General features: G+C 41.3%; 1 protein-coding gene across 1 annotated transcript in view; it reads right to left on the bottom strand.

Annotated features, from left to right (window-relative positions):
• Positions 1-23,867, bottom strand: part of FHIP1A (FHF complex subunit HOOK interacting protein 1A) — a 424,416-nt gene that overhangs the window by 271,899 nt on the left and 128,650 nt on the right. Inside the window, exon 2 of the mRNA XM_073576260.1 lies at positions 4,724-4,770. The gene's annotated coding sequence lies outside the window, so the exon portion shown is untranslated. The remainder of the gene's footprint in view (positions 1-4,723; positions 4,771-23,867) is intronic.

Here is a 23,867-nt window from a genome sequence, read left to right as displayed (position 1 = left end):
TGATAACTTACAGTGAGAAAACGGCACATTTTATTTCTTATTTGGTTTCATTTCAATTTTTTTAGAATGCTTGAAAACCAGGGTCACGTGCACACGTTGAGTATTTGGTGAGTTTTTCACCTCAATATTTGTAAGCTAAAATCAGTAGTGGGTGATAAATACAGAAGTGGTGACGTGTTTCTATTATACTTTTTCTATGATTGCTCCACTCCTGGATTTGGCCATGAATCCTGAGTAAAAAACTTAACAAATACACAAGGTGTGCACATGGCCTAAAAGAGAGTGATTATAGTAGAAATGTATCAGGGATTACTATAGATTCAGTTTTATCAATATTTCCTGATCAAAATTTTCTCCTTAATCCGTCAATTCCAAAATGTGACACAATTGAGATATCCTTTGAATAATACAACATGGCGTGTGACCTACGTTACACTTTAGGGACTGGATTATTTCACTCGAAACTATGCTGCAAAAGGTGATTGTTTTTTACTTGTAGCACTCTGCACTCTGTAGGCATAAAAAATTGTGCATACCATTTTACTACACTAAATATGCTAGAATACTTATCAATGATGATCAAGTGTAGTGCACCTCATGTTGCCCTGTCAATGAGAGGAGTTAAATAGGTTCTCCCATTTCAAAGATTATAATGCAAAATTATTACAAATTGAGCTTTTATCATCCCCGGGTCCATTGCTGCCTCCCACTGCTGCTCCAGACTTTGTTGATCAGTTGTGACGTCAAATTGACAGCACTGCAGCCAATCACTCAGCTCTGTGGTTAGCGCTGTCTACATTGCCAGGGCCGCTGAGTGCTATGCTTTGCTGTTGCCTGACATCACTGTTGCAGCCGATCAACAAAGACTGAAGCAGTAGCAGATGACAGCAGTAGGTCAATATATTTTTTTGGGGTTGCATTTCTGAGTCTATGGGAATATAATCTTTAAAATGACACAACCCTTTTAATTTTATGGAGACCTTTCACTGAGCAGCTTCAAGGGCATAATACCAAAGATTCAATGTCATCATAAGTACAGAATGACAAGCTTTTCAAACTTCTCATGTTTTTAAATTGACAAATATATTCTGCAGAAGGTTTTTTCCCAAAAAGGGCAAGTTATACCCTGTCTGTGGGTTACGGGACAATTTATTGTTCCCTTGACTGCTGGTACCTCCAGGAATCCCGATATTGAGGCACTGCAGCTCTAGCCTGAATGGGACAGAGGTGCACATGTGCCACCTGAGCTCCATTCATTGTCTATAAAGATAAACCAAAAAATAAAAAAAACAGCACACTCCGTTTACCGGATCATAAAAAACCTAAGTGCAGGCATGCAGACAAGAGGCAGGACTATGGCCATTTCGCGTTTAACACGCTTCCACGTGCGAAACGGCCATAGTTCTGTCTCTTGTCTGCACTTGTCCTGCCCTCACAAACCTTGTCCATGTATACTTTTCTAAAATAAAGGACTTAGGTTTTTTATGATACGGTAAACGGAGTGTGCTGCTTTTTTTCTTATTTTTTGGATTGCCTCATGTGTGCTTATTCAAGCAAGCACCGTCACTACTCTGCTTTCACCCTGCAAAGTGTCGCTGACTCAGAGTCCACCCACTCCACCAGTAAGTAGACTGTTTCTTAGTGGCATTCCGTTTTTTTATTTTTTTCCTTTTCTTTTTTATCTGTTTGTTCACTCTATAAAGATAAGGGCTGCTCCTGGCAATCTCATAGACACAGAATGGAGCATAGGCCATGCATGCATACCTTTGGGTTCCACAATCCCGATCTCAGGATGCTTGGACGTAAGGATAGGGAATAAATTGCTTTTTTTGTTACAACTCTTAAATTGATACATACAAAGATCATATGTTAATTAGATTTTTTTTCCCAATCTTTGAAATTTATTTAATTTCCCTATTTATCTAAAGGAAAATGAAGATTATTTGTTTATATAAGAAGTTGAGAGATTGTATTTTTGTAGATCTACTTTATACAGAGTGGAATGTTGTTATTATTATCATCATCATTATCATTATTACCGTAATTATTATTAGTAGTAGTAATAGTAGTAGTAGTAGTATAGTAGAAGAATATCCTCACAGCTCATTTTCAATGTGGAAATCACACAGTATAATAATTTAGAATTGTTAATTGGAAGAATAGTGTGAACATGGAAAACACCTAAAAACAATTATTCCAGACAAACCATTTGAATGATGCATAACATATATTTGGATTTATGGATAGTAGGACAACCTGGGTACTGGATAACTTCTTTAAGTAAAAACAGCAGGCTCAGACTGTTGATCGATGATTTTTAAGCTTGCTTAAAAATCATCATTCTTAGCAGCATATTGTTCTTTGTAAACCATACTGCTATCCTATGCACACAGAAGGATTATATTAACAATTTCTTATTATTCTTCTAATTTCTGCTTCTTGACTGCTGCTATCGGTGATGGTGATATCTACATCTATGGGGCCATTATATGTATTTGTACTGTGCTAAGGTAACACTTCATGCTTGACACATATGGAACTTTGTAATTAGTAAATATAATGACCTAGCTTACAGAGAATATAAGATGTTTATTTAGTCAGATAAGTCAGTCATATTAATGATCATTCTGCGCGCATGGAAGCGTGGTCAGCCTGTCTAGAACATGGAAGCGTGGTCAGCCTGTCTAGAACATGGAAGCGTGGTCAGCCTGTTTAAAGAGGCTATTAAACAACTGCCCATTGGCTTCTATGTAGATGACTGGTTATCAATTAACAGACACATTTTGGCCACTGTATACGTGTTAGGTGTCAGGTTTCTGCATCTGCTCTGCAGGAATCCAGAGCCTCACATTCTGCGATCTCCTGCTGTCTATCTACCGCAGAGATTACTTTGCAGCAGATCGCTCCAGAGACTAAAGGGCATGTCACACTAGGAGATATCGCTAGCAATATCGCTATAACTAGTGACGTTATAGCGATATTGCTAGCGATATCGCTGTGTCTGATACTTACCTACGACCGGCTCCCCTGCTGGTTATCGCTGATCGTGCGAGAACGTCCTGGACTGTTTCTCGTCGTCTGCTTCCTGCGGCGCTTCCTGCTGTGACGACGAGCGACGCGTGGAGCCGGGCGGGAGGACGCAGGATCGCCTGGTGTGACAGGTAAGTAGCGATCCCCGACCCCTGCGATGTCGCTGGTGAGATCTGCCTATGTGGCAGCTCACTAGCGACCACTTAGCGATGTACCAGCGATCCTGACCGTGTCATATCGCTGGTCGGGATCGCTGGTACATCGCTAAGTGTGACAGTACCCTAAGTCCCTCTGTTCTCCTACTGGGCATGCTCATGAGACGATCTCCCATTGGAGATCGGGAGTCATGTGCCCAGGTCCTGCTCCAGATCTCATTGGTCCATCTCGGAGATCAGGAAGCTTCCGGAAGGTCCCGGCTATAAAAAGCGCGCATGACCGTTCGGCCATGCGCTAGTATAGTCTCTAGTTGCTACTGTGTGAATGATGATGGATGATGGATGTATGAACCTGCGAATGACTCATTAAAATCCCCTCCCTCTGATATTACGACTATGTACAGGGACTTAGATTAGAGTCAGCGCCAGCGCGTGGCAAGCCTCAAGCCACTACAGCATCATCCACAGTGCTAGTGTCCGACATTGCACCTGCTTCCTTGCTTTGTCGACCAGCGGCCGTGTCCTACGCCGCACTGCAGTTGCAGCCCTCTTTGGCTTCCGCAGTAGCGTCGGCGCACGCACGGTAGGTCTAGACGGACGCAACTCCTGCTCCTGTGACCAGATACCGTGTGTGCATTTACCTGAGACCTGTGACACTCATAGGCTCAGCCTTTTGTGTTTACCTCTGCTGACATTTCTGTGAGCAAACAGAGATTGCTTAGCGCACTTGGGTGACGTTCAACCCGCGTGCGCATTTCCGCCATATTGCTCGTCTGTCACTACTTAGCAGCAGTGTTTACATCTACCGCGCGGTGGACCCTGAGCGGCGAATGTACTTTATTATTTATTTTTATTTAGTGTGTTCCGCCGTTCCTAACAATACGAACCTTCTGTTAAACTACGGCCTGGGTACAGGGATTTAAGAGAACTTTTAAGTGGTAAATAATGTGTGGCAGTCAACAGTTTTCCCCGACTATTTATTGTAAAGTGCAAGGGTTTCGACAGCCTAATCCATGGAAATCAGTAATCATATCATCCAACTATACAAGTGGAACACAAAGTGATAAAGAAAAAACACCATTTGAAATGCATCATTTGACAGTGAGCAAATAAAAAGCAAAAAAGGAAATTTAGAAATAATTGCTTCATAAAAGGCATCATGGGAATTTTGAAATGCAGTATGCAAATATTTCACTCAGGAAAGGAGGTCATAACAAGTTACTACAACATCCTCCAATTTTATCACAACATCATATAGCTAATCCTAGGGAAATCTTAAATCTTATGTATTAAATAATAGGTAATAATACTCCACAGCTATTGGAGTGAAAAAGCTAGACATCAGCATACGAACACTCATTCATTTCAATTTGACCTTGATGGCCAGCCTTCTCAAAGCTTTTTAAGAATTTCAGTAATAGATATATTTTTGCAAAAATATTGATACATTGTGAATTTTTAAAGTTCTTTCTTAATGTATCTTTAATACATATGATTTTTTTGAATCACCGGCATTAATTTTTGCATTCTGTACTCACCCAGCATGTTGTAAATGTCATCCATTTGTAGAGTCAGAGTTAGTTCACTAAGGGAAATAAAGAAAAGTAAAGTTACGAATAAATATAAAGATTACTGTCACTAAATTTTTTTTTAAGTGTTTCAAAATTTACATCGTGTTATGGAAAATGGTAAAGCTGGTGGTGGATGTCTAAGGGTATGACTGGTTTGTCGTGCTCCAAACAGGTGTAATAAAGTTGTAAAATAATGCACACAGTAATGTCACACAATATAGTTATGCTGGCACAAAGGCTGGTCATTTGATTTCTTTGAAAAATAGAAAGAGCAATATTGTACTATATGGATACATTAAGTAAAAAAAATATTATTAAGGACATAGACTGTTAAACTTTAAGGACCTCATTTAGTCATTCTATCCCAGACCAGGAAGAGATCTGCTGAACTACGGCTTCCAGAAATAATTTAGGATCTACATGGTCTATTTGGCATTATTCTTCTAATTTCATATATGAATTAACTATATGTGTTTGTATTGTTGGAAGATAACATTTCACGTAAGACTTCAAATCTGGAACTTTTCAATTACTAAATATACCAATTGTCATGATCCAGGACGGGGTTTCGCTTTGGCCCGTCCTGGTCTGATTGGGGGTTAATTATTCCGCCTCTCCCTGGCAGAGGGCGGCTATTTAATGCTCACTGGACCTAGGTCCGGTGTCAGTTATACTCCTGCCCTCGGCTGAGTTAGTTGACCTTGTGCGTACGTGTGCCTTGTGCCTGATATCTTGCTTGCTTGTTTGGTTTTGATTCGGCTCTGTCCCTGTTACGAGTTCTGCCTGTCCCTCTTGTACTGCGCTACCTCTCGTGTATGACTCTCTGCTTGTGCCCCGACTTCTCTCTGCACGTCCCCTTGGTACTGCATCGCCCTCTTGTGTATGACCTTTGGCTTTGTCTGACCTCCCGTCTGTTTACCCCTTCTGTACCTCATTGTCCGTACTGTGAACGACCTCCGTTTTGCCTGACTCTGAGTTTGCTGTCTTCTGTGAAAGCAGGACGATAAGCCCCGCCCCCTTGCAGTCACATGACCGTAGGTCCCGTGCCGGCTTGCTAAACTTCATCCCTAAGGTCCTGTGCACCTATACATTCTGGCTATTCTGGTCCCCAGGGGTCCCTACAGTGCGGGTGAGTCCCTGCTCAGTGGAGGCTGTACGCCAGCGCTGTCAGGATCCTGATACCAATATACCTAACATATAACATAGTCAGGTGCCATTATATGCAAAAAAAGCAAAAGTATGCAGAAACAGAATTTAAATGAGGTTTCCAATTTCCATTTTTTATCTATGTACGTGCTAGCGCCGACTCTCCACCACAGTTCCCAGGCTTTGGTGACATGGCTGCAGAACTGATATATGCTGTCTGCTTTGGCATCACCACTGACTCCACTGATTGACTGTAGTATTTTTGAGCTACAATTGTGGCATTACCGATGCAGTCATGCCAACAAAGACCGTGGCAGAGAGGCAGCGCTGGAGCGGCAACAGGCATGTCAGACTGATTTGTTGTTAATTTTTTAAACCGAACATTATTATGGAATAAAATGTTGAAAGCGGAAAAAAGTTTTAAGGACTGTTGTTTTCTCATCTACTTAGAGAACATTCCATGATTCTACAAACATACAGTATATGTGTATTTGTTTATGGGAGTATTTGTTATTCTACAGCAATTAAAACAAAATATTACAAGGAATAAAAATCACAATTGTTACAGCTAGAGCTACAAGTCAATAGACACTTTATAAATGAAAAGGTAAAATATTGACCACAGAATCATACACCAGGCTTCTACTTCATATGTCAGGGCTGAAACATTACGGTGTCACCTGATTCCTAGTTACAAGTAAAATTAGTGTATTGTAGCACATATACAGATGTTCTCTTGAGGATTTTTCATGAATTGTGGACTATGGTAATACTTTGACATAATTTTTAATTAAGGCAACTGTAGAAACTTTTATCGCCAAGCAAATTTCAAGTAAATAGAACCTATAACCAATGCATGATTCCCACAAATGAGGGAAAGATTTTGCTGCACAATGACTCCTTGTTCAACACTTAAAGGGGTCGGCAAGATTGTGCATAGTAACCTACAGACAGAGTCAGGTCGGTGCCGTTATACTGATGAAAATGATACCTGGGTGATGAAATCCGCCTTGTGGGTGTTATTTAATCTTTCAGTTTTGAGTTAATAATATGCTCGTGCTCCGGGGCGGCCTGTGGGAGGGTCTTCCTGTGGTGATATGAGATTAGGTTAATCAGTATGGCTTCAGACAGGTCACTGTGACTGATCCCTCAGTGACCTGCCTCCTAGCTTACATAATAAATATTATACTATACGTAATAAAAAAAAAACCTTCTTCAGGCAAGTGCGAGCAGTGGCACCTGCACTGCAGCATAACTGGATGTGTAAAGTGCATATAATTATTATGGTTGAGGTGATCCTGATAGTTGAAAAAAAAAATCCATTTGAAAATGGCGCCCACCGCACCTGCACAGCAGCAGTTATCGGCGCATATAGAGTCGATCTGATAGCTGCTATTGCGCAGGTGCCGGTGGCGCCATCTTGGAGGAGGACTTTTTTTTTCTTCTCTGTCACAGATGTGTCAGAGGCTGCAGACCTGCATCTGTCTGCAGAAGGTCTCAGCAGTTTGCTTTGCAGACTTCTGCCTGGTCTTTCTGATGCTAGGACCAAGTGACCACCTCCCCGGTTCTAATGGTCACACCTGGATCTGGGTGTTTATAACTACTAACTTGCTGTTGGGAGTTGCAGGTGATATTTTCTATTTGCACTTCCCTATTGAGGCTTGTAGCTGCAGCAGTCGGCTGGATTAGGTATCCCGCTTGGCGATAGGTTCGGAACCTATATAAGGATGATAGGGCAGACAGGGTGACGTTAGATCTGTCTAGGGGTCTCCACTCCCTCCTTTCCCTAGTATTTGCTTCCCTTTCCCTTATCCCTTCGTGTTGCACTTAGACTTTCCTAAACGTTGCGTGACACTCTAGCAAGGTGGTGCCGCCAGCGACTGCGCAATAGCAGCTATCTGATCACTTCTATATACACTGATAACTACTACTGCACAAGCGCAGCAGGCGCAGTTTTCAAATGGATTTTTTTATTTCAAATATCAGGATAACCTCAACCACAAGAATTATATGCACATCACACATGCGATTATGCTGCAGCGCAGGTGCCACGGCTGGCACCTGCTTGCAGAAAGCTTTTTTTTTAGTATGTATATATAATATTTATTATGTTAACTAGGGGGAAGGTCACTGAGTATCAATGACCCTTCAGCAGTTTTTATTATGAATAGCTAAGCAGAGTGCCACATGAAGAGACCTCCAACAAGCCTACCCGGGGCACGGGCATATCATTAACACAAAACTGAAAATAAGAATTAACAACAATCCCAAGATGGATTTCATCACCCAAGATATCATTTTAATCAGTATAACGGCGCCGACCTGACAGTGTCTGTAGGTTAGTGTGCACAATCCTGCGGACAGGTTCCCTTTAAGTGGCATTTAGACTGACAGATTATTTCATGATTATCCTGCCATGTAATGAGGCTGCCAATCACCTGATGAACAAGCCCAACACTCGTTCATTGGGCGAAGTGATATTTTATGCAGCACAAAAGATCATCGTTCTTGGCGGTGCACTGTCTTGTGTAAAAAAAAAATTTGCACTGCTGAGAACAATTGCAGCCTAAGCACACAGAGATCTACTATAAATGATTTACTTTGGTCCACCTGTGTGACGATCAGTAAAAGTTTACCAATTCGCGGTTGCATACTATCATCAGTTGGTCTGTATAAACAGACTCTTAGAAAAATCGGGTTATAAAAAAAAAAATTAGTGGTCAAGTTTTACTGTTGTAGATGTAACAATTGGTAACAGGACAGCTGATCTCACACCACCCTGCACAATGACCTCCGCTCATTTTACAGAGCATGCCCATAGAAGTGAGTCATTCTCTGATGTCCAGGTGCTGCTGTAAAGCAAATTTCTTGAACGCTGCTCAAAGTTCAAAACAGAAACTCAAGAAAAAAGGATGTCTTAACTATCATGTAAAAAATATAATAAAAATATGATACATTCACTTTAATACAAATCAAGGCTACCAAGATTTCTTACAATCTTAATGCTCATCATGCTAAACTTATACTCCTCGGACCAGGGGCAGTATGAATAAGGAGAAGACTCCCTCTTAACAGACATCCAAGTTATACTCTGAAAATTATGGAGATTTGTGGAACACAGACTAGCTAGTTAAACATTGGCTGGGATGTGGAAACCAATCATCTTGTTGGTCACCAATAGCTTCTCTATGCGGGAAAAGTTTGCCTCTACTTGGGTAAAGTGAGGGATCTTAAAAATGTATATGGCTTAGCGGCACTGATGTATAGAGGGGTTGAGGATTGCTGCGACTCTAGACATTAACCACAAGTTTGTCAAATTAAGTAAATAAGTAATAAATAGTAAGGCTCACTGTGGGAGAAAAGAAAGATATGTGAAAGAAAGAGTTGGGGGATTTAATGGTATTAATCCACAAGATACATAAAAAATGCAAGCACGGTATTAAGGAATATTATAGGTATTGCAAAATAGACCAATATTACAAATAAAAGCTGACAAAAAGCTGAAAAAAATAAAGTCAATTCGTTATTAATTATTGCACTTAGCCCAGCTGTCAAGGAAAAATAGAAAGGGTTAGCTGTTAGAAATCTGCAGTAATCAATTACAGATAGTAGGTTGCACAAAACCACTAGTTAGTAACCATGCAACAAGGGTTAAATATTACCGTACATAAATGTGTGATAAGTCCCGGCATAAAGGATTGTCCAAATAGTCCTGATTCTTGTGTCTAGAGGAGACATTGAGCCATGGTGCGGCTTATATGTCCAATAGTGTGAGGAAAGCTGCCCTGGCTGGTGGCAGCTCCTCCAAATAAAATCTGCGGTGGTACACAGTAGATCAAGTCACAACACATCGGTCCTGCGTCAAGTTAACCTTCACAGCATGCAGCGCTTTATCGTGTGAGTTGATCTACTGTGATCTACGGTAATTTTTAACCCTTGTTGCAATATCTATAATATTCATTAATACTGTGCTTGCATTTTTTATGTATCTTGTTGATTAATACCATTAAATCCCCCCTTTTTTCTTTCACATATATTTCTTTTCTCCCACAGTGAGCCTTACTAGCGCAAATCTTTTTATTACTTAAAGTGAGAGATCTGTCTATATCTACAGTATCTGTAGTCTATATGTCTACTGTACATATTTAGGAGCAGAGTAAACACGCATAGCTATCATTTAACACATATTGGAAATCATTTTAACACAGTATTTTTACATTTATTTTTCATTCACTTTATTTTTACTGTAATGATGTGTCTTGTGTAATTAGCTACTTTAGCCTGGTTTAACAGCTGCTTTTTTTCCACACATGAATATCCAAATTGTCTGACTAAGATCTGCATATATTATGCATTTCTAGAACAGCCACATAAACAGTTCATTTAAATGTTGTATATGTTTATTAAAACTTACAAACCTTTCTTGTTATATCAACAAATATGCAATGATAGTGTTGACTTTTAATATAGAAGTATATTGGATATTCATGTGTTGATAAACAGGGCAGCCTTTAAAAGCAAATTATCATCTTAATTATTATTATTCATTTTTATTGCGCCATTTATTCCCTGGTGCTTTACATGTGAAAAAGAGGCATACATAGACAAGTACAATAAACATGAGCAATAAAAGACACACAAGTACAGAAGGAGAGAGGACCCTGCCCGCGAGGGCTCACAGACTACAGGGGATGGGTGAGGATACACTAAGAGAGGGTAGAGCTGGTCGTGCGGCAGTTAAGTAGACTGAGGATCACTGCAGGTTGTAGGCTTGTTGGAAGAGGTGGGTCTTCAGGTTCCTTTTGAAGGTTTCCGTGGTAGGCGAAAGTCTGATGTGTTGGGGTAGAGACTTCCAGAGTATGGGGGAAGCATGGGAGAAGTCTTGTATGCAGTTATGGGAAGAAGAGCTAAGAGGGGAGTAGAGAAGGAGATCTTGAGAGGATCGAAGGTTGAGTGTAGGTAAGTACCAGGAGACCATGTCACAGATGTATGGACGAGAGAGGTTGTGGATGGCTTTATATGTCATAGTTAGGGTTTTGAGGTTTTGAAATGGAGCATCTGGACAATAGGAAGCCAGTGAAGGGCTTGGCAGAGAGGAGAAGCTGGGGAATAATGGGGAGACAGGTGTATTAATTGGGCAGCAGAGTTTAGGACAGATTGCAGTGGTGCAAGAGTACTAATGAGTTTGGTCCTTATGAAAAAACACACATATGAACAGCCCCATTTAATTACATTGGTCTGAATGCGGTCAGGTTTTTTTTTTTTTTTCTTGAAAAGCACTTGGACCAAAAATGTGCTCATGTAAACCTATCCTAATAGAGATACAAAGTAACATTGACTAATCAATCAACAGCTGCCTATTGAGTTATGCTGTCAACTATTTTCTTTGCACATTCTACAGAATAAAATAAAAAAGGGGAAAATAACAAAAAGATAAGAAAAAAAAGATGGTAACATTAGATGGCCATGCAAGGTGAAATACGGAAATCCACAATAGATCTCAAAATTGTTTCCCGTAGTTCAGATGGAGAACTCAGCTAGTCATTGGCTATCCTCCAAACCATGCTGTCTGGCACTTTTGGGACAAAGCTGACTGAAGTGAGGAAAACGTATCCAGCACCTATAAAATGGTTTGGGAGATATGAGTGGCAGGCACTCTGATCATCTACTGTTTTAACTGTATAAAGTAAGTTTATCATCCTAAAGACAGTATAAACTAAGCACATATCCTTGAGGGGGATATACAGCAGTTACCCCTATAAAAATCACACCTTTATGGTTTTAGTCACTACCTCTAATCCACAAAATGTGAAGTTTTACCAAATATGCTAACATGTAAGTGCAGTAAAAGTATACTAAACTCTGAGGCTGTGTCCACACACAGCGTTTTTTTAGCGGTTTTTAACGCGGTTTTGTCTATAAAACCGCTACAAAACTGCTAAAAATAAGCTTCTCATTAATTTCTATGCATTTTGCACTTTTTGTGCATATTGATGCATTTTTTACCGCAAAAAAAACCGCATCGCAGTAAAAAACGCAGCATGCTCAGTAATTTTGCGGATTTTTCCGCGTTTCTGGCTTGTTCAAAGCGTTTTGAAAATGCTGCAGAAAAAAACGCATCAAAACCTCGACAAAAACGCACGGAAAACGCGAAGACAAAAAAGGTGCGGTTTCTGGGAAGGGAGTCTGGTTTTTGAGCAGAAATTTTCTGCAACGTGTGCACTTAGCCTGAATGTCTTCATGCCCAAATTCCAAGACATGCACTTCCACTCACCCAAAAGCACAAGAAAAGTTGGCTCCAACATGCTCAAACACATATAAATAAGCCACTGAAGTGTTTGTATTGTGTTCTGTGGAGCAATGAAACAAAACTGAAGTTTTAGGGCCTATGGATCAGTAGTACGCCTTAAGGAGGAATAATCAAGCATATGCTGTAAAGAATACCCTGCCAACAGGGAAGCATGGCAGTGGCTCAGTGGTGCTCTAGGGCTTCTTTGCTTCCCTTGTCACTAGAAACCTGAAACGTATTCGGGGGGGGGCAATTAACTATCAGGAAATCATAAACATCATGCTTTCTGTGCAGAAGCTCAAGCTTTGGCATTATTGGACTTCCAACAGGATAATGTTTGTAAGAATACCTCAAAATTCACCAAGTTTTGGTTGAAGAGTATGTCATAGAAGATTCTAATGTGACCATCATAGTCACCTGACTAGATCACTACAGAAAATCTCTGGAGTTATTTTGAAGTCATTACAGAAAGCAAAACCAAGAATATTACAGAACTGAAAGTAATTTCCCATGAGGAACAGAATAACATTTATTTGGAATGCTGCCAGAAGCTGGTATCTGGCTTTAATGACCTCTGCAAAATTGGTGCATATTCAAAGAGGCTCTAGTAAGTACTACCCTAAGTCATGTGGCAAGGCTTATTAAAGGGTTGACATTAACTTTTAGGATTGCTACTTCCAATAGCTGGCACTAGAGTTCAAGTTTTTTTCCTCTCTAAGGAGACAATTTGCATACTAAGTACTAAAGACACTTGTCATGAAGGGTTTCAGCAACTAGGAATGAGTACTGCAGTCTCAAAAATGGAATTGTGTACTGAATTTGGCAAAACCACTTGTTATATTACAGTACTGTAGTTGTGTTTAGTTATTTTGTCATTTTTCTTAAAAAAACAGTAGAACGTTTGTAAATTTAATTGTGTCCACAGATAAAAACTCCACCAATATAAGTAGATATTACATAGTATCATAGTGCCACGATAACTACCATTATAGTCAGAAGTATTCTCAGCTTACAAAACATACTTGAGGATAATTGTTCCACAACACCCAACAGTAACAAGCTCACATCAAGCCTCTGTGACGCCGCATAATGAACAGATACAATACGGATCATTCCGCTCCCACATTATTTGTAACTAATGTCTGACCTACTTCATTAAGATAACCAACTAGAACATAACTTTGGAAGAAAATTTACAGTTCTTCATTTAGCAAACATTGTAATGACTTTCCTGTTACTATTTCTTATGGCTAATGATCTCTTTGTGTGAGATAATCGCTTGTGTTTCCTCGAGCTTGTGGCTGCCAGCAGGTGTAAAAGGAGTGCAAGTATTTACCACTAGGAGAGAGTCAAATGTCTGGTGCAACCTGTTTAGAATTCACAATGCAATCAGAAAGTGTCTCAAAGTTGCAATCATGTACATGGCATAATGTGATTTACGTATCAACTAGTGATGAGCGAACGTATTCGGATAAGGTGTTATCCGGGCATGCTTGTGTGCTAACTGAGTGTCTCCAGTGTGCTCGAAAAATATGTTCAAGTCCCCACGACTGCATGTCTCGTGGGTGTTCGACAGCCACATCACATGCAGCGATTGTCTGTTTGTTAAGCAAACCCTGCATGTGTTACGGCTGTCAAACACATTTTTCGAGCACGCCCTAGACACTCGGTTAGCACCTGAGCATGTTCAGACAACAGTTTATCCAGACAGGATCACTCACCACTAGTATCAACCTATTTCAGCACCAGCCCATTACAGTCTATGTTTTATTATCCAATACATAAAATGAAAGCTGAACTCAAGAGCCTGATGTGGTCAAGAAGGACACCTTCTATCTGACACTGTTGGTAGTACACATCTCCTATTAGGCACATATATCAATAGGAACTGCTTTATTTTAAGAAATTTGAAGAAAAAGGAAGAATAAGTGAGTACACAGTTGTGCTGAACAAAAATCATGTCACTATTTAAAGGGAAACTTGTCATGTAAAAAAAAAACAATATAACCTGCAAATATGGGGTTAATCTACTGGTTAATAGCTTTCTAGAGCCACATTACCGGGAGGAAATTAACTTTATGCCTCCCGGCAGCCTCAGGCTTTCAGTCATAGGGGCTGGCCAGCGTTGCTTCAGTCACTGCTCAGTACATAGTCTACTATGCTTGTTTTGGATTAACAAAGAAAATGTTATTACAATATGTGAGCACTGCCATGTTTACTACTGGTTCAATAGATTGACAGATCTCACTTAGCCTGAGTGAGCGCTTCCTGAAAAAAAAGCTCGGATGCGAGAACGCAGTGCTTCTGAAGGAGCGAGAGCAGCACTTTCTCATCTCTGCTATTGTCCCCAAGACACACTGACTGGTATATCTGTGCAGATCATGACAAAGTGGGGCCCTAAATGCTCACATATTGCACCACCACACTTACTTGCGCTGAGCTCATACTGTTAAATGAACACAGTGCACAAAATTGAAGCTGTTCAAAGCTTTTTTCCCGGCCTCTTTACACAGGCTGACAAAGGATGATAGGCACAGAACGATCTCTAATAGATCAATCTGTCCCCATACAGTATCATATTATCAGCAGCACATCTGCATTTTACACCGGGCGATGTGCTACTGAGAACAGTGATTTTTGCTCCAGCATAAACAATCCACTCACCCCATGAATGAGTAGCATTTTGCTCGTTCATTAGGCAATTGCTGACATGTTTACACCTATGAACTCTCATCTGCTCTGATCAGATTTATAAATGGGGATGCTTCATACACATCGTATGTGACACAAACATTGTATGTAACACACACATATGTATAAACACACTTAGCACACACACATGCCACACACGCATATATACAAAAACATAGCACACACGCATGTATAACACATAACACACATGTACAGTATGTACAGTGGCATTTAAAAGTTTGGGCACCCCTGGTCAAAATTACTGCTAATGTAAACAGTTGCGCAATTTGAATATTAACCCATTTCCGACTTTAGACATATAGGTACTAGAGTTGAGCGAAACAGGTCGGCCAGATTCATAAGTCGCCGGCTTATGCCAAAGTCGGGTTTCGCCGACCGAAACCCAACCATAGCATGAGGTCGGCCATGCGGTCGGCAAAACGAGCGCCAAAGTCGGATTTCCCAGAATGCTTGCAGGTGCCTTTTTCAGCCAATGAGCAAGGACATACACTGCAGGCAACGCAATGACATGTGCAGCGTCCACCACCATCGTAGAGAAGGGCATTGCAGTGATTGGCTTGCTTTGGGGGGCGTCATAGTGTCTATAAAAGCCCTGACCGCCGACCTACATTTTACTTCTGCCGATCTTAACAGTAGGGAGAGGTTGCTGTTTATCAGTAGGGAGAGAGTTAGGGCTGTAAAGCTATAAGAAGTTCTTATGTGCTTGTGCTGATAGCAATTGTGCTGTACAGTTAGTGTGCAGTGACGGGAGGATTTTCTTGTGTGCAGCAGCACTGGTTATTAGGCTGCCTGATAGCTGTATTACAGTGTGTACACTGCTGTGCAGACTGCTTATTACACAGCACTAATACTTTTTTCTTTTTTTCTGCACAGTTACCGACCGTTCATTTTTTCCCACACCGTATAGAGCTGTACACTCCTCACACACTACCGTGTACCGGCTGGTATCATGGACAAATACATGCTGACTATCTGTGTGTGACTCCGGAAATATATACGGAGATTTAAATTTTTCCCTACACCGTATACAGCTGTATGCTTCTGATACAGTACCGTATATCTGCTGTTTGTATTACGGTGAAATCCATACTGAGAGAGCGTCTGTGTGTGACTCAGTAAATAAATACGGAGATTTAAATTTTCCCCTACACCGTATACAGCTGTACACTCCTCATACAGTACCGTATATCTGCTGTTTTTATTACGGTCAAATCCATACTGAGTGAGCGTCTGTGACTCTGGAAATAATTACGAAGATTTAAATTTTCCCCTACACCGTATACAGCTGTACGCTCCTCATACAGTACCGTATATCTGCTGTTTGTATTACGGTCAAATCCATACTGAGTGAGCATCTGTGTGTGACTCCGGAAATATATACAGAGATTTAAATTTTTCCCTACACCGTATACAGCTGTATGCTCCTCATACAGTACCATATATCTGCTGGTATTTTTGGTACATTTTCCCAAACATGAGGAAGTATGGTGGAAGAGGCCACGGATATGGGCGGGGGGCCATCTGGTACTGATGGTGGTAGTGGTGCATCTGCTGGTAGTGCCAAAAGCACAATAGGACCTAAGGCAGGAGGTATTGAGCCTGTGTCATCGCCTGGCTCCAGAAGGCCTGGAAGGCTCCCCTTTCTGGCAGTAGGTAAACTGTTTTTAAAGCCGGAGCATCAGGAACAGGTTTTGGCTTACATTGCCGAAACAGCCTCCAGCTCTATCGCCTCCTCTTCTGAAGTTTCAAAAACTGCAAGCACTGAGTCGTCAATGCAGGCTCCTGGTCAGGAACAACACCTTTCCTTGTGCCCTTCACCCCCACCAAAAGTGAAGGATGCAGCAGGTCACACTTCAGATTACTCCCTGGAGCTCTTTTCACATACCATGCCTAAGTTATCAAGTGAAATCCTGAATTCCCCAGTCCAAGATGAATATGACATGGAGTGCACTGATGCACAGCCAGTGCTATATGATTCTGCTGGTACATTCACCTAAAGCACTGCATTGCCTTCGCAGTCTACTGAGCCAGATTCTGACCCTGATGAAACTCAGGTGCCCCTTCCTGCATACTTTACCACCTTACACGGTAACACAGAGGAAGGTGCAGATGAAATTGAAGAGGAGGTGATGGATGACCCAGTTGTTGACCCGGATTGGCATCCATTGGAGGAAGAGGGTGCCGCTGGCAATAGCTCAGAAGAGGAGGAGGATTCGCAGCAGGCATCGACATCGCAGCTGCGGTTATCTTGCAGGCCCATAGCAGTCCAAAAACGTGTTAAAAAAACAAAAAGAGTTGCAGGACATCTTGGCCAGAGGGTCAAATTAGCACAGCGTGCAAGCCCTGAAAATTTTTCCCATAGTAGGAAGAGTGCAGTGTTGCACTTTTTTGACCAAAATCCTACTGATGAGGCAAAGGTTATCTGTAAGAAGTGCGGAAGGACCTTTAGCCGAGGGAAAAATCTCCGAAATTTGAATACCAGATGCATGCTTAGACATGTAAACACCATGCACTTGCAAGCATGGACGGACTACAAAACCTCAGGTAGCACACGTGCACCTGCTCCGACTGAAGGTAGCCAGCAACACTACATCGCTTCCCCCACTGTAAGCCCATCGGTTAGCACACCACCAGCAAGAAATGTTGAGGTGTCTTCGCAAGGCCAAAGCAGTCAGGGAATCACAATGTTTTTCCAACAAAAGACTGCATCTAGGCCATCACCACCACCACCACCATCACCATCACCAACCCCATCTCAGTCCGCTATGTCCACCGCTAGTTCCACCATATGCAGCTCTCAAGTCCAGCTCACCCTAGCAGAGACTCTGAGTAGGACAAGAAAGTACTCATCCTCCCATCCGCATACCCTGGCTTTGAATGCCTACATTGCCAAACTGATCTCATTAGAGATGATGCCCTTCCATTTGGTTGAAAGCGCAGCGTTCCGAGAGCTCATGGCCTACGCTGTCCCACACTATGACCTACCCAGTCGGCACTTCTTTTCTAGAAAAGCCATCCCTGTCCTCCATCTGCATGTGAAAAACCACATTGCCCATGCACTCACACAATCAGTGAGTGGAAAGGTGCACCTCACAACAGATGCATGGGCCAGTAGGCATGGCCAGGGCCATTACGTGTCCATCACTGTGCACTGGGTGAATGTGGTTGATGCAGGGTCCACAGGGGACAGCGGCGGTGGGACAGTGCTGCCTAGCCCACGGTATAGGCAACAGTTGGCTGTAGGCATTCGACCCTCCACCTCCTCCTTCTCCAGAAGCAAAAGCTCGTCGACAGAGTGCAGTCGCTCGAGCACTCCATCCGCAGCTGCCATTGTTGCACCCGAGGTGTCCCACTGTCAAACAGCTAGTGGTAAGCGTCAGCAGGCTGTTTTAAAGATTATGTCTTTGAGCGACAACAGACACACTGCGGAGGTACTGGGCGACTACTTGCAGCAAGAAACTGAGTCACGGCTGGGCAGTCAAGCTTAAGTGATAAGGTTGACAAGCTTAAGTAATAAGAATTGATGTCGTTGCCATTGAAATGGGCACTGTAGGTGTGTTTACTGTCCTCCACTCACTGCCGACTTTAATTCCCCATTGACTTGCATTGGGGTCGGGTTTTGGTCGGAACTCCGACTTTTGCCGACAGTCGGCCGATTTCGTTCGACTCGACTTTTGGTAAAATCGGGTGGTCCGAAACCCGACTCGACCCTCCCGGAGGCAAAGTCGCTCATCTCTAATAGGTACGTCTAAGGTCGCCTCCCACCTTGTTTGCAGCTTTCATGTGCCCCCAAGTGCCTGGGGTGGAATCGCTATCCACCAGTGGCTGTTAACATGTTAAATGCTGCTGCCAATCTCTGACAGTGGCATTTAATATGATCGTGCAGGAAGCGCCTCATAAACCCCGCCCATGGGTGCACAGGTTACCGATGAGTTGGCATGACAACTCAGGGTCTGCAGGAGACCCCAGTGGTTGTCGTTGCTGGATAGCTATGAGCGCTGCCTTGCGGTCTGCGATCATAGCAGGTAATCATTTTAGCTACACACAGCAAGGCTGAAACCCTGTTGTGTGTAGCACAGGTGATTGGATGATTGCAGCTTCGAGTCTCCTATGGAGACTATTGAAGCTAATAAAAAAAAAAACATTTTTAAAACATTTAGAAAATAAAAAAAATTATAAAAGTTTAAATTACCCCCCCATTCGCCCCATTCAAAGTGAAACAATTAAAAAAAAATACAGATTTGATCAGGCGATTGGATAATCGCAGCTTCTAGTCTCCTATTGAGACTATTGATGCTAATAAAAAGTAAAAAAAAAGTTTTAAAAAATATTAAGTAAAAAAAATTATAAAAGTTTAAATCAACCCCCCCTTTCGCCCCATTCGAAATAAAACAAATTTTTTTAAAAATACACATCGCCACATTCAGAAACGCTCGATCTATCAATATATAAAAAGAATTAAACTGAACAGTAAACGGCAAAATGAGAAAAAAAATCAAAACGCCAGAATTACGTTTTTTCGTTCTCTGCAACACTGAATTAAAATGCAATAACGGGCAATCAAAAGATCATGTCTTTTGGGGTCTTCATTGGCTGTAAGCCACAATCATCAATATTAACAGAAATAAAAACTTGAAATAGATCACTCTGTTTATGACTCTATACATAATATACAATATGAGTTTTATTTTTTGTATTGAAAAACTGAAATAAATTAACTTTTTGATGATATTCAATGCAAAAGTTTGGGCACCTTTGGAGATTTGCGTGCTCTGATTATTTTGACCAAGGTTTCAGACCTTAATTAGACTGTAAGTGTGTGTGCACAAAAGACCTTCACAAAGATTTACCAGAATCTAGAGTTGTGGCACATTGTTCTCCACAGACAAATATGCATGTATACACCAAGCACACACATGTATACACACATAGCACACACACATGTATTCACAGAGCAAATACACACATACAGAGCACATACATACACATATATGTCTTCACATATATACAGCTTAGGCAAAACCACTGCACAGTTTTATAAAAATCAGCTTCTCTACATGTCTGACAGCCATTCCATTCCGATGTCAGTTGAATTCCAACCAGAGTACACCTCATTCTACTTAATCTGCTTCTGATTAGGTTATCACCTGAACCAAATCTTATTTAATGAAGGAAAGTATAAAAAACCCTGCTGTGGTGTTCACAATTGTCTTGCAATAGGACAAGCTGGATGGCAAAACAAGTGCTAGTAATATCCCAAAAGTAATAGAAATGAAAAATAACTTTTAACCATGCCAAAGGAGTTGAAAAGAAAAGTCTTGAGTGAGGAAAAGAAGGGTTCAATTCTGGCTTTACTAGCAGAGGGATACAGTGAGTGTCATGTTGCCTCCATCCTTAAAATGTCTAAGATGGCAGTCCATTATAGCAAGGTCAAGCAACAGACATTGGGGACATCAAAGCTACACACTGGCAGAGGGCGAAAATGACTCCACTGACCAGGAAGACCGTCATCTTATTCGAATGTCACTCAGCATCCGCAGGATGACATCAAGTGACCTACAAAAGGAATGGCAAATGGCAGCTGGGGTGAAGTGCACGGCAAGAACAGTTCGTAACAGGCTCCTAGAGACAGGGCTTAAGTCATGTAAAGTTAGAAAAAGCCTTTCATCAATGAGAAGCAAAGGAGAGTCAGGCTGAAGTTTGCCAAAGACCATAAGGATTGGACCATAGAGGACTGGAATAAGGTAATCTTCTCTGATGAGTCGAATTTTCAGCTTTGCCCAACACCTGGTCGCCTAATGGTTAGACGGAGACCTGGAGAGGCGTACAAGCCACGGTGTCTTGCACCCACTGTGAAATTTGGTGTAGGATCGGTGATGATCTGGGGATGCTTCAGCAAGGCTGGAATTGGGCAGGTTAATCTTTGCGAAGGATGTATGAATCAAGCCACATACAAGGTTATCCTGGAAAAACAGTTGATTCCTTCTGCTCAGGCAATGATACTCAACTCTGAGGACTGGTTTTTCCAACAGGACAATGCGCCTTGCCACACAGCTACGTCAATCAATGTGTGGATGAAGGACCACCACATCAAAACTCTGTCATGGCCAGCCCAATCTCCAGACCTGAACCCCATTGAAAACCTCTGGAATATAATCAAGAGGAAGATAAATAGTCACAAGCTATCAAACAAAGAAGAACTGCTTAAATTTTTGTATCAGGAGTGGCATAAGGTCACCCAAAAGCAGTGTAAAAGACTGGTGGAAAGCATGCCAAGACACATGAAAGCTGTGATTAAAAATCATGGTTATTCCACAAAATATTGATTTCTGAACTCTTCCTGAGTTAAAACATTAGTATTGTTGTTTCTAAATGATTATGAACTTGTTTTCTTAACATTATTTGAGGTTTGCAAGAACTGCATTTTTTTATTTTGACCATTTCTCAGTTTCTGAAAATAAATACAAATTTATTGCTTGGAAATTCGAAGACATGTTGTCAGTAGTTTATAGAATAAAAGAGCAATTTACATTTTACTCAAAAATATACCTATAAAAAGAAAAATCAGACAAACTGAAAATTTTGCAGTGGTCTCTTAATTTTTGCCAGTGCTGTATATACCACCAAGATTCAATACATTTTAGGCTAAACCACATGCACAGAGACATACAGGTCCATTCACATCATTGAGCTGTCTGTGTCATATGGGACAGGTCCTCCAGAGAGAGACTCTCTTTGTAACCATTCATTCTCTGACGAAGAGATGAGGAGTCTGAATACAGGACTCCTTATATTAAGGATTACCTAAAAATGTTTAATAAAATAGGTTTTAAAAACTAGAGAGTCAATAAATAAGAGACACTTTTTCATAGGATCATCTAGTTAAGTTAAATTTGAATTATTAAGCACCATCCTGGTGTTGCAAAATCCCTATGACAACACTGTCTTGCGTTGTTATGGAGTCACAAGGGTGGTCCCTAGTGGACATGTTGAACTTAATGACTTGTAAGTTCCATCTGTTTGATAACTGTCTACACATTTAGGAATTAAGGAGAAATCCTAACACTTATTACATTTTATAGATATGATTATACTTCTAGTTTGTTAGTAAACCCATCATGAACATCTGAAGAATGAAGCCTGCAGGGAGCTCTCGTGCTCTTATTATATGGCTAGTACAAGGGTTTTAACCTCTTTACCCACAGACGATTATCAATTTTTTTCATTTTTGTTTTTTTTCCTCCCCTTCTTCAAAGAGCAATAACTTTTTTTTATTTTTCGGTACACATAGCCTTATGAGGTCTTGTTTATGCAGGACAAGTTGTACTTTTGTATGACACCATTTGTTCTACCACATAGTGTACTGGAGAATAGGAAAAAAAATTCAAGTGTAGTGAAATTGCAAACAAAAGTGCAGTTCCACAATTGTTTTTTGAGTTTTTAATTTGCCATGTTCACTATATGAACAAACTGACCAGGTAATATGATTCTCCTGGTCAGTACGAGTACACAGATCCTAACCATATATAGGTTTTTTTATTTATGAGAAAAAAGATTCTGAACTTTGTAATAAAATTTTTTTTACTTTCGTTGCCATTTTCCAAGGCCTGTAATGTTTTCACTTTTCAGAATATGGGGCAGCGTGATGGCTTATTTTCTGCAGACTGAGCTGACATTTTTACTTATACCATTTTGGGGTAGATACAATGTTTTTTATCTCCTCTTACTACATTTTATTCCAATGTTGCAATAAAGTATACTAAAGTATAGTACATGTATCCCACTACTGACAAAGGAAATGAGGTGACAGTTGGTGGTCATAGAGCGCCTCAGTGAAGTGTGGCTGACAGATTTCAGGAGAACTTGAAGTAGAATGTCCGTGTCTGCCTTTAGCTCTTCTTCTCCCCCTTCTCCATAGAATTTTAAAATGACTAAAAGGACAAACTGTTATCTCCTATCTCAGTAATGGGAAAATCTGTTTTCACTAAATAAAGATTTTACAGATTTTACCTATGAATTGACAGTGAAAGATCAATCCAGGAGGAGAAAGAAGCAGATTTATCTAGCAAGAAATATTACAAAGTTGCTTACTTTTATGTCTGCTATTGATTCATGAAATAAAAATTAAAGCAGTGGTCACTCTTTAAAGATGAAGCACATCCAGTTTTGGACTGCCAATCTTTTTGTTCTCCTGGAGATTAGCTGTCAGCTCTCTCATAGAGAACACAGGAATGCTCAGCCCGAACGAGTGCTCCTGTGTACGGTAGAGTGAGGTGCCATGGCTGCCAGCTGAATGATTGGCCAAAGCATTGTTCAGCAGAGACACTTAAAGGGAATCTGTCACCTATTTTTTCAACTATAAGCTGCGGCCACCGTCATCAGGGGCTTATCTACAGCATTCGGTAATGCTGTAGATAAGCCCCGATGTAACCTGAAAGAGAAGAAAAATGAGTTATATTATACTCACCCAGGGGCGGTCCGGGTCCGGTTTTGGTCCAATGAGTGTCGCAGTCCGTTCCGGCGCCTCCCATCTTGTAGCGATGACATCCTCTTCTTTGTTTCACATCGCAGCTCCAGCGCAGATGCACTGCTCTGCCCTGTTGAGGGCAGAGCAGAGTCCTGCAGTGCGCAGGCACCGGACCTCTCTGAGCTTTCCCGTCGTCTGCGCACTGCAGGACTCTGCCCTCAACAGGGCAAAGTAGTGCGCCTGCACCAGAGCCGCGATGGGAAGCAAAGAAGAGGACGTCATCGCCGGACCAAAACCTGACCCGGACCGCACCTGGGTGAGTATAATATAACTCATTTTTCTTCTCTTTCAGGTTACATCGGGGGCTTATCTACAGCATTACAGAATGCTGTAGATAAGTCCCTGATGGTGGTGGCCGCAGCTTATAGTAAAAAAAATAGGTGACAGATTCCCTTTAATGTGTATGGCAGGCTTTTACACAGTATGATCACAACTGG

Source organism: Dendrobates tinctorius, unplaced genomic scaffold, assembly GCF_039654945.1.
Source record: "Dendrobates tinctorius isolate UK_male_01 unplaced genomic scaffold, ASM3965494v1 ptg000008l, whole genome shotgun sequence".
In the NCBI taxonomy this organism is placed as follows: domain Eukaryota; kingdom Metazoa; phylum Chordata; class Amphibia; order Anura; family Dendrobatidae; genus Dendrobates; species Dendrobates tinctorius.
The sequence above is the reverse complement of the archived record's forward strand: the minus strand, read 5'-3'. Positions and strand labels throughout refer to the sequence as shown.